Genomic DNA, 20041 nt, shown 5'->3' with positions numbered 1-20041 from the left:
TCCAACTATGCTCTCCCCCAAACATTTCCACCACCTCCCCAGAGTTCCAAAATCATTACGGTCACCTTTTAACAGTCTTAGCAGCTGTTAAAGCCAAACCAGCCCCTGAGCTCCTTGAGGGGGAACCCACATCCAAACTTTAGTATTAACTATCCCCTGTGTAGTCTAAATGGTGAAATACTAGGAAAATCCCTTCCATGAAAAAAACATTTTCCAACAGCTTTGGAAAGCCCATCATTGTTGAGGGTCCTCCATGGAGTCATTAATGTTACCAGCAGTGTTTTGAGTACCAAATTCTATCATTTAGTTGTTTATTGAATTATACAGTCTCATCAAGTCTGACAAAAAAAAGAGGTAGATATTACAATCTAAAGGGAGGTATATTTACCTCCCTTAGGTTCTCCTAAGGAAAGAAATTGATGGGGTGAATATGTATTTGGAATTCCTATAAATTAGCCTACACAATTAGCTCCAATGGTGGCAGCCACCTGCTGGAGAGGCTATAAATGCTGTAGCTCCTCAACCTACCATGCTGGATATCTCTGCAGTCCCAAGCTGGCAATGAAGATTTAGAGGATTCTTGGGAAGTCAGGGCTCTCCAATCCATGTGGAAAGATAAAGAAGCTTTCTATATCAGTGAAGGGTATAGCAGTAGAGAAGACACACTCCCCACAGGAAGAGAAGGTAGGCAGGAAAGATAGGACAACAGCTTTTCCCTTGAACCGCTTTATTATAGGTTACTCCTGAGGGTGCTGCCCCCTCAGTGAATCCTTTCAGGAATTGTCCCTAAAAACCAGGTTAGAAGTGTATCCCTTAGTTCACACCAATTGAATCAAGTTGAAAATCAAGTGGTTGCAGAGATAACTCAATCTGGTCAAGTGTTTGATGTACAGGGGAAAAGACCTGACTGAGTTCAATCTCCCAGACTCTCCATAAAAGGCTAGGTACCGAGTTCAATCTCCCAGACTCTCCATAAAAGGCTAGGTACCGTAATGAATGCCTGTAAGTCCAGAACTGGAAAGAGAGACGTGAGGATCTCTGAAGCACTATGGCTACATCTGTAATATCTGTAATCTCTAGGTTCAGTGATAAACCCTACCTCACAAGAAAAACTGGAGCACAATTGAGGCCCCAACATTAACAACTGACTTCCACACGTACTACACAATTGTGCATGCACATCTGCACACATTCACAATGTCCAGATGCACGTAAATCTAAAGGGAGTGGGGCAGCAGTTCAAAAGAGCTAACAGAAGCAGGAAAGAGGAAGCCCTAAAACCCATCCCCTGCACCTTTGCTTCCTCAGCACAAGAAATGAGTAAAGGTTCTGGAGAAGCCTGTGGAGGTCTCAGACCCAATCCTTGTGAATCATGTTAAACACAAATAGACACTTTGCCTTCATCATAAGATTAGACTCCAATAGATCATCCTTTAAGTCTTGTGTCTAAAAACACACTAGCCTGCATGGACACTCACCTTAGTAATACTTCCAAAATGCTACACACCTCCAAGGCCTACTTTTGTCACCAGCTGAAAGCCAATAAGTCTTAATTGTCTCTAAACCATCTCCAGCTGTGTAACCTTCTTCCCAGACAAGATCTTTATGAAAGGAAGGCTCATAAAATAGTTTTCTCAGCACCATATTTATGCTGGGATTTAAATTTCAATTACAAAGAGAAATTATATCTACCATTTGATGCAAATGTGCTTGAACACGTTAGGGCTATAAAAGTAAAACCTGCTTAATCCTCTCATAAACTTTGCAGTTTTATAAAACTCATATTGTTTCACAGACATAAAATGTGAAGACAATCAGCATTCTAAACAGGACCCTAAGTCAGGAGCACAAGCCTCCACCAGACTCCCAGCGTTTCCTCTCTCCATTCACTCTGCGTAACAAGCAGAGTGAAATACGCCTCCCATATGCTGCAAAGAAGGATGGTGTTTATTGTTTGGTGGCTTATGATATTGGTGGATCTGCTGTTCTAGATTGAAGGCTCTTAGAGCTGTTTAGTACTCCTTCTGTCAGTTAACACACCAGTATTTCCCTGTGCCTACCCAAATTTGCAACACAGACTGAAGATTTTAAAAACTGATAAGTTGCTCTTCCCTATGAAAACACTCAGGTTGTTTGTTACTACAAACCGGTAACCTCTCGGGTCTCACTTTGATATCACATCAAAGTGGAATCTTCCCACACTTTGATTGGAAAGCATTTGCATGGTTCGACATAAAAAGTCTCTAAATGGTTGATACTAAATGACTTCAATTCTGGAGAAGACAGCAGGAATTCCTACCATGACATAGAAGGTCTTATTTTCACAGGAATTGAGATGACCAAAAGGAAGGGTCTGACCTTTTATCTGAATTTAAGCCACATCACTAAGTATGCATTAAGAATAAATCTCTGTGTCCCATCTTTGTAACTGGAATCAATTCCTACAGAAATGAAAACATTCCTCCCCTGCGCATTCACTCCCCTTGCCCACCCAAGAAGCCTTAGGGACCTGCCAATGTGTATGACTCTGTCTGTCACAACCACATTACCCATCATCCCATGCAAGCAGTGAGCAGGATTTAAGTGAAGTTTTATGTTTGCGGTAATCGGACGTGGGGAGCCATGAAAATTGAGGATGGCGACAGACGTGCTAACTGCCAGCCCTTTTTCTTTCTCCTGCTTACTGTTCATTTTTCTAGAAATGTTAGGGTGGTGGTAAAGAATTACAGTCTTTATTCATAGTCATATTTCAGAAAGTTTTCTGAATAATGTATTATAGCCTATAATGGAACAGGCAATTAACAAGCAACTGAAAAATAGTCGCTGTTTTACCATGCTGCTCACTACTTCCAAGAACACCAGCTTGCATTCTTTGAAGTCATGGAGTTATCGTTAACTAAAAGTCGAAGTGCATGAGAGGAAAGTTACCACTGAGTTACTGGATAGCAAAGCAAACCCTGCACGTCATGCTAATGTACTATGGGATGGGTGGGGTCAACCTAAGAAGCTTTTATCCTGAGTGGGTAGAAACTCCATAGCCTCCCCAGTTAATAGCTACCTCCTCCACTGAGAAGTTCTATTTTAGTAGAGCTTTGTGTATGCCTAAAGAATCGGAAAAGATCATGTGTCTCCCTTTCTATGACCTGGACCACACAGTGAGTTGCCAATGTCTTTTCGTCCTTTCTTTTTTGTTTAATTTTATTTCCTTCAAATGAAAAGGCAATAAAAGTCTTTTAGGGTTGACTCCACATGAACAGAATAAATTCACAAGAATAAAGCTTTTCCATGAGGAAAAGAACCTTCCAGCACCATAGGCAGAGATTAATATCTGGGAGTAAATAGACCACAGACCATTTGCTAAATTTTGTTTCAAACACTGTCTCTCAAGAATGATTTCAGCAAGCCAGGACAAAATCCATCTTGTTAATTTTCGGTCACACCATGTAAACCAGGCTTTTTACAGAAAGGCGTTGGTCTCTCAGGAATGGCTAGAGAATTGATGATATACTTACTGCTGAGTACCAGGCGGGAATGTGATATGCCCTCTCAAACTACCCCACCTGCCTATGCAGGTGACAGAGAGGAACTGAACACTGCAGAAGACTTTCAAGACATACCATGAGCACCTAGCTACATGGAGTTCTCTGGATTTTCCCATAATGCAGCTCAAGGGAGAGACAGAAAGGAAGAAAGGAAAGAAGGAAGGAAGACAGAAAGGAAGGAAACAGGCTCCAACCAGCTTTGTATGACCAGCATAATCTAGGTAACTCTCAAGCCTTATTGATATGATGGAGTCACCATGATGTCACCTTAATTTACTTTATTGGACAGACTATACAACACTCTTGAATCACTTCCAGCCTTTGACCCCAAAGGTAAGAGAGCTTAATAGTCAGAATGTCAAGAAAGCCATCGAAAAGACCTACTCATTTAACTCCACATTAAAGCACTCAGCTGTAGCAACACATGAGAGACTTCTACTCTGAAACTCCATAGGAGCATGAATAGAATAAAAGGGAGTTTTCTCCTTGCAGTGGAGCAATCCGAAAACAGTAGCAGTGCTTCACAATGATAAAGCAAGTTACAAGTAACACCTAGACTAATTATCCTTTGACAGCTAGCTTCCAAGCATTTCTCCGGAGATACTGGTAAAAACCTGAGCTATGCAAGGCTAGAATAATACTTTCTGCCCTAGTTGTGGACAACATCCTTTCCCCCCTTTTCATTCTGCTTTGGTTTCCTTGCTGAAATCAATACTAACCTATCCTTACAGCAGAGTATACAGTTCTGCATATGTGTGTGTACTTTTCAACTATATATATATATATAGTTGTATATATATATATATATATATATATATATATATATATATATATATATATATACAGTGCTTTTCAACTGAGGTAAAATGGAAAGGCCCATCTGCTCACTTTAGCTCAAGCTAAAATGTGCTGACAATGTGAGAGAGTGAGAAGCGCAGCAGAGAGTGAGAATGGGGGGTGGACAGAGGGACAGGGGTAGGACGCAAGGGATGAATGAATACATTTCACCCTTTCTGCCTTGTCTACCTCAATATCTCTAACTTTCCTGTCTCTTTCACCCCTTCCTCCTACCCTGTGTTCCAGCTACTGTTCTCTACTGCTCCTTCTTTAACTATCATTCGGTCATGTTCCACTGAGTTATAGTGCACGAAACTTAATCTCCAGTCTAACAGTAGAGATTGGCGGGGCCTGGTAACAGGTGATTGGAGTGTCCAGTCTTTGACCCCCATGGACGGAGAAATGTTGTAGTTGGTACTTCTGGGTGCTGTGATAAACCACCACAACAAAAAGTGACTTATGGAAGCAGGAATTTATTTTGGTTTATGGTTCCAGAGGAGAAGCCTATAGTACCAGGGAAAGCATGGCAGCAGTTGACCCGAGCATGGAACTCAGGGATCACTTCCGCAACAGCAAACATGAAAGAGCAACCCGGAAGTGGGGTGAAGCTATAAGCACTCCAAACCCTCCCATAATTATATAATTCCTCTGGGGCTCTGTAGGACCCTGCCTCTTCTGTGGATACCCACACCCGATCCAGGCGTGCGCCTTCCCGAACTCGGGCCCACGAGAATGGACGATTGTCCTGAGGGTTTGAACAGACACACACAAAAGAGACCTGCTCACTTACCAAGAGTAAATGGCCACTTTATTAAACTCAAGTCAGTTATTTATACCAATGGGCAAGGTGGATCAAAAGGGCAAGGCCTCCTCCCATCAGGAGCAGGAGAAGGAGATTACAGGCCCCGGTGCCTCAGGCAGAATCAGCTGGGAGGGTCCAGGCGTGTGGAGCCCACTGCTACAACCTTGAATACAGGTGGAATCACCATAACAAAGAGAGTCAGGTTCTTCCTAAGCTATCCCCTCAAGCCAGTGCTAGTGCAGAATCTCCAGGGAGCCGGAGGTCACAGGGCCCTGCAAATCACCAGGAAGAAGGGAAAAAGACCTTGGTACCTACAGGGCTCCATCTCCTTAAGGTTTCAGAACCTCCCCAAACAGTACTACCTACCAGGGAATGAGTGCTTATGTACGTGAGCCTGTAAAGGACATTTCTCACTCAAACCATCACAAATGCCATTATCAGAAAAGTGACTTGGTTAGTTGAGAACAAACTTACAATAAAAGTGAGGTAGGTCACATCTTGTTCTCTTGCTTTTCTGCCCTCCACTGTGAATGACACCACATATAGTCCCTTATTAGGTACCAACACTTTGATATTGAACTTGCTGACCTCAGGAACTATAAGAAATAAACCTGTGACAATTATCCAGACTTGAGTGTTTGGTTATAACATTAAAAAATAGAGTAAGACTGGCCTTGGGTTTGGATTCCTTCTGTGTTTTCAATAATACACACTCAAGGATCTCATGTTATCCCCTCTCATGTGAACAGAGGTTTGAGACATCCATGGCTTCATGCCCCACTCAGTTCATGTGAGGCCAATGAAAGAGGATTCTAATCCCAAGTCTCATGTGAGGAAAGGGTTGGTCAGGGTCCCCAGGCCTGAAAAGTCCAACAAGATAGAATTTGGTCCTACCAATCCTAGCCACAGGCAGCTATGGTAGCTTAAAGTACACATGGGCTGATAAGCTCTCTCCAGTCTTCGCACAAGCATGGCAGAGTTTTGGAAGCATCAGCTCCCTAGCACATGGCATCTAAAATAACTTAAAACCAAAGCAAAACCTCCATATTTAACTGAGCCAACAACCCTTTCCAAACTCCCACGGACTGCCCAGTTCTACTAACCAACTTCGGAGGTTTCAAAATGAGATCATAGGACTTCCTTAAATTCAACTGGCTGGCCACAATGCTAACAGTATAATGTAACCCCTGACAGTGATCTCCCACCCAGGGACTATGCAGTCACCTGCTGGCTGTTATTCAGAACTCTCGGGCCTCATTACCAAGCCTTGAATCCTTGAGCACTGTAAATTGCCTGCGACTTCTCTGCTGATCCTGAGACACTCCAGCCTCTGGCAGACTGCACCCTTATTTCTGACTCTGCCCACTTCTAGCTTCCCGCTGCTCCCTGAAACCAGTCTTGTGGTAAATTCAATGCAGCTTATAGCCAAAAAGATTAGCAGAAATTTGTAGATGCCAGATAAATAATAAGTTCTTTCTGAAATCGATTATTACATTCATCTATTTGTTTGGGGTGGGCCTAAGGAAAGTGCTGGGGTGCGTATGTGCTAAATAACTCAGGTAGAGATCAGAGGACATCTTACAGGAATCAGTTCTCTCCTTCTACCACATGGGTTCCAGGAATCAAACTCACATCTTCAGTCCTGGTAGCAAGTGCCTTTATCCATTTGAGCCACCTTGGCAGCTGATCAAATATACAGTATTTATTAAAGTAGACAAAAATGACTGCAGAGAATATCATTTGAACAAAGTCAAGAAACTTGGACATTGACTTTTCTATATCTGTGATAAGACACTGTGCCCAAGGCATTTTATAGAAAGAGTTTATTTGAAGCTGGCAGTTTCAGAATTTTAGATTCCAGGATCATCATGCCAAGGAACATAGCTGCGGTCAGACAGGCATGGTAATGGAGGAGTAGTTGAGAGTCTACCTCTTGAGACACAAGCGTGAGACAGAGAGAGCTGAAACCTCAAAGTCCACCCTCAGGGATGCACCTTCTCCAACAAGACCATACTCCATAATCCTTCCCAAACAGTCCCCTCACTGGGGACTAGGTATTCAAATATATAAGGCTCTGGGAGCCATTGTCATTCAAACCATGATGGATGGTAATGAGCAACCATGGTATCTTCTCAAATGCCAATGTTCCCACAGAATACATGGAATTGTTACCTACTCAAAGATCATGAATCTAATGTTGAAGTTATCTGCTGTTACAAAGACATGTCCTGGAGAATGGTATGTGTTTTAATTACTTTTTGTATTGTTGTTATAAAATTATCAGACAAGAAACAATTTAAGAGAGAAAGGGTTTATTCTAGTTTACAGTTTGAGGGGATATATGTCATAATGTTAGGGAGTCATGGGGACAGGAATGGGAGACCAGTTGTACTGGAGACACTGTGCTGGAGATCATGGAATAGACGGCGAGCAGGAAGTGGTACAAGGCTACAAAACCTAAAGGCTCTCCTCATTGACCTACTTCCTCCCACAAGGCTCTTCCTGCCAAAGGTTCCACACCCTTCCCAAAGGGTACAACCAGCTGGGAAACAAGTGTTCAAACACATGAGCCAATGTGAGACAATTCACATTCAAACCATCACATCTGTCCTGCGCCCACATAGACTTGTGGCTATCTTTATAATCAAAAAGGCACTCATTCCAACTTCAGAAGTCCTCCATTGTGTTCAACGGGCCAAGCACCATCTGAAAGCATAGTCCCAATCTCAAGTCTTCTTTGAAACTAACTCAAAGCATTATCTTAACTGCAAGTCCCTGTAAAAAGTAAATGTCAAATCATGTACTTCTAAAGTACAATGACAACAGATAAATACTCAGAAAATAAACAAGGGCAGATGGGAATACAACAAAGGAAGCTTGGACCAAATGGGGCTGAAATTCAGCAGGACAAATAACAAACTCCAAAGCTCCACATTTACCATGTGTGGCTCTTTATGGAATCATCTGGGTTTCAAAGATCACATTTTCCCTTGGTAGATGTTCCATGGCCCTGACATCTCCAAGCATTTTGAGTTCTCCATTGGAATTTAGGTTTCCTCTTCACAACTTCAGTAAGAAGCTTCTCAGAACATTATAGTAAGGAGCTCAATCCCAAAACACATTGCCTGACATTAGTAGCATTTGTCTGAAATGGTGGAGAAAAATTCCCTGACTTCCTTTATGATGCATCTTTTTTGTCAGCAAAACCAGGCTCTCATGAATGATGCTGCCATGTTCTGCTGTCATCTTAGGATGGAGACTGACCTCTTTGCAACAAAGCTATAGTGGTATCTGTATTCCATGTTTGCTAACTATATAAACCATTTTGGTGTGCAGCTGTTTTTTAGACAGAAACCACTTAAACTGCATTTTCAGATCAGCCTCTCTCTTTTTAAAAAAATTTGCATTTTAAGCATCAAAGCCTTTAATGGATGGGATCTTACCCTTGGAGCAGTTTTTCTATTTTCCCAGACTTTTCTCTGTTGAAAGGAGTGTGGAGTCCCTTGTTCGCCTCTCCCAGCTAGCTTACATCCGTAATAATCACACAGAAAGTGTATTAATTAAAACACTGCTTGGCCATTAGCTCTAGCCGCCTATTGGTTAACTCTCACATCTTGATTTAAGCCATTTCTAATAACCTGTATGTCACCACGAGGTCACAGCTTACCAGGAAAGATTCAGCATGTCTGACCTGGCAGCTCCATGGCGGCTCTCTGTTTGTCCTTCTTCCCAGTATTCATTTCTATCCTCTCCGCCTACCTAAGTGCTGACCTATCAAAAGGCCAAGGCAGTTTCTTTATTCAACCAATGAAAGCCACACATAGACAGAAGAACCTCCTACACCATTTCTCTTCAACAACTACAGCCTTATCTAAACACATGCCTTGGCTGCAACTTTAAACTTACCCAACTCTTTTCTGAACAAACCAAATATATTTGTACTTTTCTGTCCTACTTACTGCTCTTTTCATGGCATATCTGGGTAAGAGTGGTAACCATGTGATAACTATGGCACAGCCTGAACATTACCCTGCCCTGCAATTCTTTCTACTGAGTATAAATTCCAAATACAACCTAACTAACGAAGTTCTTAGAATGTACTCAGACTCAGATTTCATATGGATGAATGAAGTTCCTATAAAGTCCTTGGTTCCCTCTGAAACTCCATGAGCAGGGCCTCCAGAGACATATTTCTCCCTAATTTTGTTTATGAAACTCCCACCAGACAAGATCATTAAGCTCTTCTTGAAGTAGTCAAGAGCTTTTCTAGCTCAGATTCACAAACTCTTTCACATTCTTTTTACAAACTAGTTCCAAAGGACTAAGGAGCATGTGATCAGGTTCATCACAACAGCAGCTCCATCTCTTAGTACCAGTTTCTGCATTAGTTATTTTGCACACCGTTGTGATAAAATATCTAACAAGTAGCAATTTAAAGGAGGAAGGCTGTATTCTGTCCTACAGATTCAGGGGTACATTCCGTCCTACAAGGGAAAGCACTGCGTCATGAGTAGGACACCAGTTGATCACCTTGCCTTGGCAATCAGGAGACAGAAGAACAGGTAGTGGGGCCAGTGTATACAACTTTAATGCCCATCCTCTGTACCCCACTTTCTCTGGCAAGGCTCTGTCTCTTAAAGATTTAATCCATAGTCTCCCAAAACCAGCTGGAAACCAAGTATCTAGACACGTGGATCTGTCTGAGACATTTCACATTCAAACCACAAAATGGTCCTCATGATCTCCACCTTATCCTTACTTTTACTTATATGATGAGGTTACATCACATACATTGCATTCTATAATGTATTTGTATGTTCCATATGTGTGTGTAAATATGTTTATAAATAAACTGGCCTTAACATATAGATATTATCTGGAGAGAAAAAATAATCATCAATGCATTAAAACTAGAGAAGTAGAATGGGCCTCCTGGAAATTGAGAGGTTTAGAAGCATCACAAAGGAGTATACTAATGCATCAGGGATAGAAAATTTTGCCATGTTGGTTCTGGATGAATTTGCACAAGCTACACTCCTGCTGCTTCCAGACGCCAAAATAATTGAAAACTGAGTTATTAGGTTGTAGAGTACTTTCCTTCTTGTCACAATTTCTCATTGTCATTCATTAGTTTCAAGAAACTATATTAATTAGACTAAAAGCTTTGGTTTGGTATGTTTATACCAGTATCGCTTACGTTTATTTTAACTATAAACTATTCCAGATAAATAAATAGATGGAGAGATTCACAAAAATAAAAATGAGCTTTCACCATCCTTTCAGTATTTTCTTCTCATCAAAGTGATGTCTATTTGTCCCGCAAACCACATATTGATAAAACAATTTCAGTTTACCACTTGATGGGCTTGCTTCTATTAAAAATCTGCATCAATTTAGAGAAACTCTCATCTCATGAATGAATTGATTAATTAGATCAATTACAAATTTTGAGATAAAATTATGCTGGCAAGTTGAATAAAATGATCAGCTTTATAAACTTAACTTGGAATTGACAAGTATTCTTTACAATTTCCATAGCAGGAGGGAGTATCTGTTGCAGTGAATAAAATTTCAGATAAGTTTATCGTTTCAAATGAAGCAAATAAACCATTATGCCAATGATTTGTAATTTATAGGACTTTTAAATCTTCACAATTAGGCAATGTCAAGGTGCCCTTAGAAACAGCCAGGCACTTCTGAATAATAAATGGCCGCTTCTGGATTTATTCACAACTCTCTTATTCAAGTAATTCTGTACAAAATTCCCTGCTTTAGAATTCACTACCCACTTAGAATTTTGTTGCTTCCTGGCAGTGAGGTGCAGCCTTCCCCCGATGTGTATTTTAATTTTGTCCTATTAGTCATAGCTGAAAGGCCACTTCACTAAGCATCATCAACATGAATGCTTCAAAGTGCTAATTGATTATAAATGAGACTATGACTAACCTGGGAAGAAAGGAGGATGTGAGCATTTTTAAGAATAAATAGTTTCAGAGCCTGAATAAGAATATTGGGAAAGTGATGTGAATATTGAGGAAAGGGAGGCAAAGTGAGGGCTGAATAAGAGACAGTTTTGAAACAAAACAAGGGAAAGAAACAAAAGATATGAATATTTAAAAAACATTTTGTCAAATGGCCTTTAATTTCAATGAAATGATTATTTTGTGGAGCATCTAAAAAAAATGTGGAGCATTTTTAAAAAATTAAAAGCTACTACTACAACTAAATCCAGCAAGAATATGAAATACAGAGTCAATATAAATAACTAGACTGTGTTTCTATACATTTGCAGTAAGCAAATTGATGGCAAAATTTAAATATGTTTGCAATAGAATCAGGACACTCTTTATAGATATAACAAAAAATTGATGAAATAATTATTTGATGTAAATACATGAAAATATATGCCGAAATAGCAGATGTGGGAATCATTATCATTAAAATGTTAGTTGTCCTTAATTGCTTTATAGAATCAACATAATCATAAGCACAATCTAGGCAGATTTTCTTACAGCACTTAATAAATCAATTCTCATATTTATTTAGATATACAATAGTCCTCTATAGCCAGGGCAATCTAAAACATAGAAAGTCACTTAGTATTTTGGGTTGGGGCTTTTTTGTAATTTTTTAATTTAAAAAGTTTTTTTTTCATTTTACATACCAACCACAGTTTCCCCTCCCTCCCCTCCTCTTACTCCCACCACTATCTTTCCCCAAGCCAACCCCTCATCTACTCCTCAGAAAGGGTAAGACCAGGCATATCAAGCCAAGTCAGGACCAAGATCCTCCCCCCTGTATCAAGACTGAGCAAGGTATCCATCCATAGTGAATGGGCCTAGTTCAATCCTATGCAGGTTCCCCAGCTATCAGTCCAGAGTCAGTGAGCTCCCACTAGCTAGGGTCAACTGTTTCTGTGGGTTTCCCATCAAGATCTTGACCCCTTTACCCTTCCCTCTCTTCGACTGGACTCCAGGAGCTAGGCATCTCCACAATTGCTATGATTCTTAGATGGGGTTGTCCTTGTGGTTTCCTGGGAGTTTCCCCAGCACCAGATTTCTCCAGAACTCTATAATGGCTCCCTCTATCAAGATATCTCTTTCCATGTTCTCCCTCTCTGTTCTTTCCACAACTCAACCTTCCCTTTCCCTCATGTTCTTCTCCCTGCTCCCCTTCAGCTCCTTCCTCCCTCTCCCAATTTAATCAGGAGATCTTATATATTTCCCTTCCCAGGGGCATCCATGCAAGTCTCTCTTAGTGTCCTCCTTGTTATCGCTTCTCAGAGGTTGTGAATTATAACCTGGTTATCCTTTTTTTAAGTCTAATTGTCACTTATGAGTGAGTACAGACTACGTTTGTCTCTCTGGGTTTGGGGTACCTCACTCAGGATGTTTTTTTCTAGTTCCATTCATTTGCTTGCAAATTTCAAGATGCAATTATTTTTTTACTGCTGAGTAATACTCCATTGTTTAAATGTATCACATTTTCTTTATTCATTCTTTGGTTGAGGGGCATCTAGGATGTTTCTAGGTTCTAGCTATTACGAGTAATGTTGCTATGAACACAGTTGAGCAAATGTATCCTTGTGGTATGAATGTGCATCCTTAGGTTATATGCCCAAGAGTGCTATTGCTGAGTCTTGAGGTAGATTGATTCCCAATTCTCTGAGAAACCACCACACTGATTCCCAAAGTGGCTACAAATTTGCATTCCCACCAGCAGTGGAGGAGTGTTTCTCTTATTCCACATCCTCCCCAACATAAGTAGTCATCAGTGTTTTTGGTCCTAGCCATCCTGACAGGTATAAGATGGTATCTCAGAGTCGTATTGATTTGTATTTCCTGATGGCCAAGGATGCTGAGCATTTCCTTAAATGTCTTTCAGCATTTGAGTTTCTTCTGTTGAGAATTCTCTGCTTAATTCTGTACTTCATTTTTTAGTTGGATTATTTTGTATTTTGATGCCTAGTTTCTTGGTTTCTTTTTACATATTTTGGAGATTAGCTCTCTATCAGATGTGGGGTTGATGAAGACCTTTTCCCATTCTGTAGGCTGCTGTTTTGACTTATTTACCAAGTCCTTTGCCTAATCAAAAGGTACTGAAGCCAAGATAAAAATAGTATATCGTTAACATAAGGAATAGGTAAGTAGAGGTTAGAATAACAGAATACGGAATCAGAGATATAACACACTAAAGCAGTAGATTGTGTTTCAGTGAAGACATCTAAGAAACTTACTGGTTAAAAGAATGCAAATGGACATTTCCTGTCCCAACTGCGCAGGCTCTCATAACTGACTCAGTAGCTGAATATGAATTATAAATGTTCAGGCAATAGGCTTGTTGTTAGCTAACTCTTAAGTTGAAATTAACCCATATTTCTATTTATGCTTTGCCACATGGCTCGTGGCTTGTTATGTCCCGCGCTACCGTCTCGCCAGCAAGAACCACGCGGTACACATAGGATCCTTCTGCAGTAAAGCTTTATGTCTCTTGGGAGCTAGAGCATAAGCCACATGGCGGAGACCCAGACAAGATGGAACCCATCCCCTATATAGGAAACAGACACTGCTTTGGACGTGTCACTCTCTGATTGGTCAACTGCTCCCAGTCCCAGGTGAAACCTTGGGAGTAGTGGAAAAATACCAACACATGTGAGCTTTCTAGCTCATCTGGCGGTGCAGCGCCATCTATGGTGGAGAGTGTGGTTGCGGCCCTCTACATTGTTACCTCATTTTTTACACACCGTGTTTGTCCAGTGGCTGGTTGGCCTCTCCCACAATTCCCCTGACTCCATCCTTCCTCCTTCCATCATTCTGTGTCAGGCTGTTTCACTCTTCTTGTCCTGCTATCAACTGTAGGAGGAGGGCCACTTGTTTGTTCCAGCTGCCCAGAACTAAAATAATCACACAAAAATTATATTAATTAAATCACTGCTTGGCCCATTAGCTCTGTCTTCTTATTGGTTAACTCTTACATCTTAGTTTAACCCATTTCTATTAATCTGTATATCACCACATGCTCGTGGCCTACCAGCAAAGTTTCAGCACATCTACCTCTGGCGGCAGATCGATGGTGTCTTCTGACTCCGCCCTTTTTCCTCCTAGCATTTAGTCCAGTTCCTCTCCACCTACCTAAGTTCTGCCCTATCAGGTCAAGGCAGTTTCTTTATTCATTAACCAATACAAGCAACACATAGACAGAAGACCTTCCCACACCAATCAACCAATTAGTTTTTTATTATCATTGTTATTAACAATGAGCACAGTCTACCGCAAAAGAAAATCTCAATAAATGGTTCTGGGATCACTAGGCATCCAGACAATGGAGGTAAAAAGATGTCTGGATTATGGTTAGCTTAAGGAGCATAATTCAAGATGACTCATAAAACTAAAAGTAAAGGCTAAAACTTTAAATATTTTTAAAGAAAGCATTGGTTTAGAAATCAATAAGGAGAAAAATAAAATTCTCAAGTTACAAGCCAAGAAAAAAAATTGAAAATCACATACCTGACAGATTTTCATCCAGATTATAAAGGCTGAATAGAGCTTTGTAAGAAAAAGATGAACCAAAAACAGCAATAAAAGGGAACAAAAGACTTAAATAGCCACTTTGAAAAAGACCGATACAAGTGTACTGTAAGCACATGAAAAGGTACTTGACATCTGTAGTCATAAGAAAAACACAAATTAAAATTATAACCAGGATGGCTATAATTGAAAAGACGCTGACAATAGCAAATGTTGAGGAGGATGTGAACGACTTGAACTCCCACATAGTGCTTGTGAGCCTGTGAAATGCTAGCGCCACTTGGGAGAAAAGTTGTCATTCTCCTGTAGAATTAAATATACTGCTACCCTCTGACCCAGCCGCGGCCCACGCAACACAAACAAAACACATTTCCACCGGGAAGCATGTACAAGAGTCTGCATACTAGCTTTTATAGAAACCGTCCAAATGTCATCTATACAGGAAGAATGAGTGGTCGGCATGGGAAGCTCGTAACAAGGACAAGAAGCAAACTGTAGGGTGCAGAAACATGGCAGGTCTCAAAATCTGATCTTAAGGAAAGGAGTGAGACCTAGAGGAAGACACAGCAGATGAACCAACCTGCAGGAAGTCCGAGAACAGGCAGAATTCTAACTGTAGATGAACATACCAGAAAGCACTTAGAAAGCACTCATCTCTTGGTGGGAAGATCTGCCCCGCTGGAACTGGGCAGGACAAAAACCCCAACAAGCAGGTCCCCATGTTACACCACCCCCATAAACTTAAAACGTGATGGCAGATTGTCATCTTTGGCTAATGTTGATTAACAAATAACTGGTAAAGAATTGGTGTATGCACTTCCTTATGTTAAAATACCTGGAAATTAACTATTTTTAGGCCTATTCCTAAGTCAAATGAGTCAATTTCGCTTCCAGATGGTGCAGAGCCCAAATAAGTAGTTGGTATTGCTGTCTACAAAGAACTTTAATTCCCAGAAAACCTACATATTCCTGTGCACAAGGTACAAGAGGTTGTGCCTTAAGTGGCATTCCCCAATCTGGGACATCTTCTCTGGGAGGTTGCTCCAGGGTGCTAGCTAGCATTTTTCAACACTTGCCTCAAACCACTAAAATTTAGAACTTAGAAGCAAATGATAATGTATTTTTAAAACTTTTCCTTTAAAAATATATGACATTTACTTGTTTACAGAATACACTCCCTTTCAGCAGCACAGAAACCAAGGAGCTCAGCACCTCACTGCAAAAATAAGTAGCAAAAATAGGCAGCGACCAGATGGCACGTACTGGTAATAGTGCTGTCGGGAAGGCACAGCATCAGTCATGCAGGTGATGAGTGTGTTACTTTCTGCTTGCCCCGGGATCTGAAACTGCCCTGCTCTGAACTCTAAGGTCATAAGGTTGTGATTTTCCACACAAACGGTGGCAGCAACGAGCCTTCAATTAATGGTAGCAGGACCTCTAGGGAGCAGCACTGTGCCTTGGAGGGCCCTCACTGCATACCCACCTCGAACCTGAATTCAATCAGACTGAAGTGGTCAATTCAGCTGAATGCTGACTTGACTTCTCTTCCTCTGTGTGCTGGCTGTACTAGCCCTGCTCCGCACCAGCAGGAAACTCAGTGCCTGAATGGCGGAGCAAGATGTGGCCTCGTTTAGAACTATTTTCATGAATTGTGGGTCTTTTTTAGGATGGGGTTAGAAACACTGCTCATAAGCCAAAAAGTCTCACGCATGGCCATCTACCAGAGACCCCTCTGAGGACACTGTGTGGGGCAGATTGTGCTACCTCAGAACACTGTAACATTAAAGTATAAATCTTTCCACAAACTGCAATTTCCTCTGGTTTAGCCACAAAAAAAAAACCCTCCAAATTCAATTTGCCATACAGTTCTAGCTATGTTCCATAAACTTATTACATGATTTATTTTTATCTCTTTCTTTTATATATTACTGTTTGGTCTCTGGTCCTTCATGAAATCTTGCCTGGAAGAAATGAGGTTATAAAAATTAAATTTAAAAATTCATCAAGCATCTAATGTTTTTGTTTATTTATATCTATGTCTCCTTCCAGTGGTTCTGTCAGATATATTTCAGATAAACTGGAATTCATATTGAATTTACCCATTTCATTTTTGTTTTGTGGACATATTACATGCATGCCAGACATCTGGATAAATACTTAATAAGATAACTAAAAGAATGAACTTCAGCAAAACCATAAATTAATATGCTGAAATATTTTAAGATGTTAATTGGCTTCTTAGGATAATTTAGAACAGGAATAAGGGAGATCTTTCTAATATCTTTATTAATGGAAAGACAGCATTTAGGCCTAGAGATTCTATCTTTCAATATCTTAGTATAGTAGAGACCTCTAGTCCCTAGTCATGACCCTAAGGGGAACATAAGAAACTCCATATTGATAAGATAAAATATACACCACTCCAAAAAGTTAGGTGCTTGAAATGGAAATCAAAGTGCTAGAAACATAAAACCATTGATGCTCTATGCTTTGATTGATTCACTAGATTTTATACTGAGGCTAAGAACACGAAGCAGGATGACATGATTTTTCTACATACATGTATATGGGAGTTCTAAGAGCATAAGAATTAATGCCAATACTTCTATAATATTAATGAATTTTTCTGTGTATAGTCTTTCTTTGAGCAGATATTACAAGGAAAATGCAAAGAACCTGATCTCTAAAGACCTACATGTTGCAAAAAAAGAAATCTTGTCTTTTTCTAATGAAATGAAAATTGTCATTTTTGTTTGTTTTTATCTAAATGGCAGATTGGTTTGTTTTGATAATGTAATGTTATAGAATTAATCTTTAGGAATAGCAGTTGAAATACTTTGGGTAATTCATATAGCATCTTTCCAAATGGAAAAAGTCTTTTTCATAGCTTTGGAACATTTTGAAGAGATTTTTTTTTTTCTCCTAATCAATCCTGGTCACATATAAGTCAAGAACAGAAATTTTCATTTCCAGGTGAAAGAATTACAACCTAAATATTTAAATGACAAATAAGTCTTGAAGTTGGCACGGTGGTTCTCTGATAATGGGATGAGCAAAATGGTCTTCATAGTATTCGACCTTGGAGATTTACATATATTGATTAATATAAGTCATATTTTGATCACAATGAGCCATTTTTTTCCTTTACCCTTCTTATGCTGTCAAGCTTTCTTCTATAAATCTGACTCACTTTTGAATCTCATGTAGAGAACAGTTACATTCCTTACTGTGGTGCTCGTAGGGAAAACTGAAAGCACAGGGCTGCTAAGGAATGCAAAGCGGTTGGCAGGGACTGATGGTTACCTGCGGTTTTCAAGACCCGGAAGACTAAGAACCAAAGCGAGAGCTGCAATCTAAAACCATCTCCACATCCTTCCCATGGTCAAGTTGCTGGCTTTGTGTGCCTCCTGAGGGTTGGCTCAGACATTGCTCCATCTAGACTAGGGCTTGAATGCTTACATGATCTTCCTTCTTGGATAAGCTCAGAGATGGAAATGACTGAATCACACATGTCATCTTTATATGCCCCACAGAAGCCAGCATGCGCTTTCATGCAACTCGCCTTTAAAAGGGTGTGCTGCTTTAAAGCAATGCAAACACCAATCTAAAGGGAGACTCCATTTGCACATGGTCTCATTTAGAGTCATTGGTTTAAAAGAATATCAAAGAGTTCAGCCAAGAAATGATTCCAAACTGGGATGTGTGGAAAGCATCATCAGCCTCTTCATGTTTCTTCTCTGCTGCCGGCCATGCATCTGATGTGACTGCAGTGCCAAGGCTTGATGGAGTGTCCTTGCCATTAGCCTATGACCATCTGTCGTACTAGCCTGTGAGTGGCAGCAGGTCCGGGGAACCAGGCAAGGAGCCAGAACCAAGAAACTGGGATACAGATCAAATAGGGTCACAACAGCAAGAGGGCTAGTCAGAAGTCATTAAACAAAGGAAAAGTTTAAAGGACACTAACAGCAGAGGTCAGAGAACAACCAAAATATCCATCAATAAGCAATAGGACATCAGGAGGTCAGTGAGCCCCAAACAGAGGATTATTTTACTCAAATAAGGACACATACACAGAGAGAGAGTAAGGCAGGACTGGAAGAAGATACCACACAGCTCTGAACAGTCCCATGTTTGAACCTACTACTGAAAACACAACTGACACTATCTTTAATCACTCTAAAACGTCCTAGGAAAAGCAAAGTTGTGTTATTATTCTGTAAGAGCATGGATTGATTTAATGTAAATGTCTTAAGAGCAGTATTTCCTGGCTGGTTTTGGATTTTCTTCTGTTTCGTAACACAGCAGGAGCATTCCAACAGTTCTCAAGGGGAACCAAGTGTAGTCGTTGTATGGATTGTCTTTATCATGCTGGTCGATGGATGTGTGTTTGTATACCAAGGGTGGTGGTAGATGCTTGCAGTCCCAACACACAAAGGGTGAAAGCAGAATGATCAGGAGTTCAGCTGTGTAGCCACTGCAAGGTCAGAATGGACTACACAAGACCCTGTCTCAAAACGGAAAATTAAGGCCAACAAAACAAACACAATACAAGTCAAACGCATCTAGTTTGCTTGATCCATTATTAAGTCTTTAACAGCATGGTTCTAACCTATATTGTTCTAGCCTATAGAAATTCTCCTGGAATTCATAAAAGTAAAGTCACTCGCCTCCTACACAAGCTTGGGATGACTCTGAGCCTTTTCCCCCACAAATGGCAAGAAGAAAAGGGACCTTGATCACTGCATGCTCCAGCCAACATCCCTTCATGTCCTTTTCTGTTACAAAACATTCCACTGCAAACCCCAGAGCTGCAACTGTCCCCTTGCAATCATAGCACGTCACCATTCTGTCTCACCCAGTTCGTGAGTTTCCTCTACTATATTTGACGTCAGCATGCTTTTCTTTCTTGTGTGCTTGCCCACCTTCTTCTGCTAGAGCACACTTTCTATGAGAACAGGAATTTTGATCCCCCTGGTTTACTCTCTAATCCTTGTTTTGCTTAGGACACTATCTGAGCCATAGCAGGCAAACAGAAAATATTTATCTAACAACGGCTGGGAATAAAAGCCAGTCTGAGCACTGAGCAAGCACTGCATCCTGGATACAGCAAATGTCATGGTACTCACCACACACTGGTCCGGGGACTTCTGAACGTTGTGACACAGGCCTCCCACACTCTTGTCTGCCTGTGCAGAGTCTCCCTGGCAAGCCATCTAGGATCTCTCCTCTGCTCCTGTTCCCAGGTGTCTGTCCTCCTCTGAACCCCTCCAATGTCGCTGTCATTCCACCATCCCTCATCATCCTGCTGTCAGACTTCTGCTTGCCCCGGGATC

The 20041-nt window shown here is 40.7% G+C and overlaps 1 long non-coding RNA gene across 3 annotated transcripts in view; it reads right to left on the bottom strand.

Annotated features, from left to right (window-relative positions):
- Positions 1 to 20041, bottom strand: part of LOC146895866 (uncharacterized) — a 104928-nt gene that overhangs the window by 27039 nt on the left and 57848 nt on the right. For 2 of the 3 annotated variants that reach the window (XR_015739035.1, XR_015739034.1), the window contains exon 5: positions 13925 to 14074. The exons of the other annotated variant lie outside the window; for it this stretch is intronic. This is a non-coding gene — a long non-coding RNA (uncharacterized LOC146895866). The remainder of the gene's footprint in view (positions 1 to 13924; positions 14075 to 20041) is intronic. 3 annotated transcript variants of the gene reach the window in all.

The sequence above is a fragment of the Myodes glareolus genome, chromosome 1 (assembly GCF_982192425.1).
Source record: "Myodes glareolus chromosome 1, mMyoGla1.1, whole genome shotgun sequence".
Lineage (NCBI taxonomy): Eukaryota > Metazoa > Chordata > Mammalia > Rodentia > Cricetidae > Myodes > Myodes glareolus.
The sequence above is the reverse complement of the archived record's forward strand: the minus strand, read 5'-3'. Positions and strand labels throughout refer to the sequence as shown.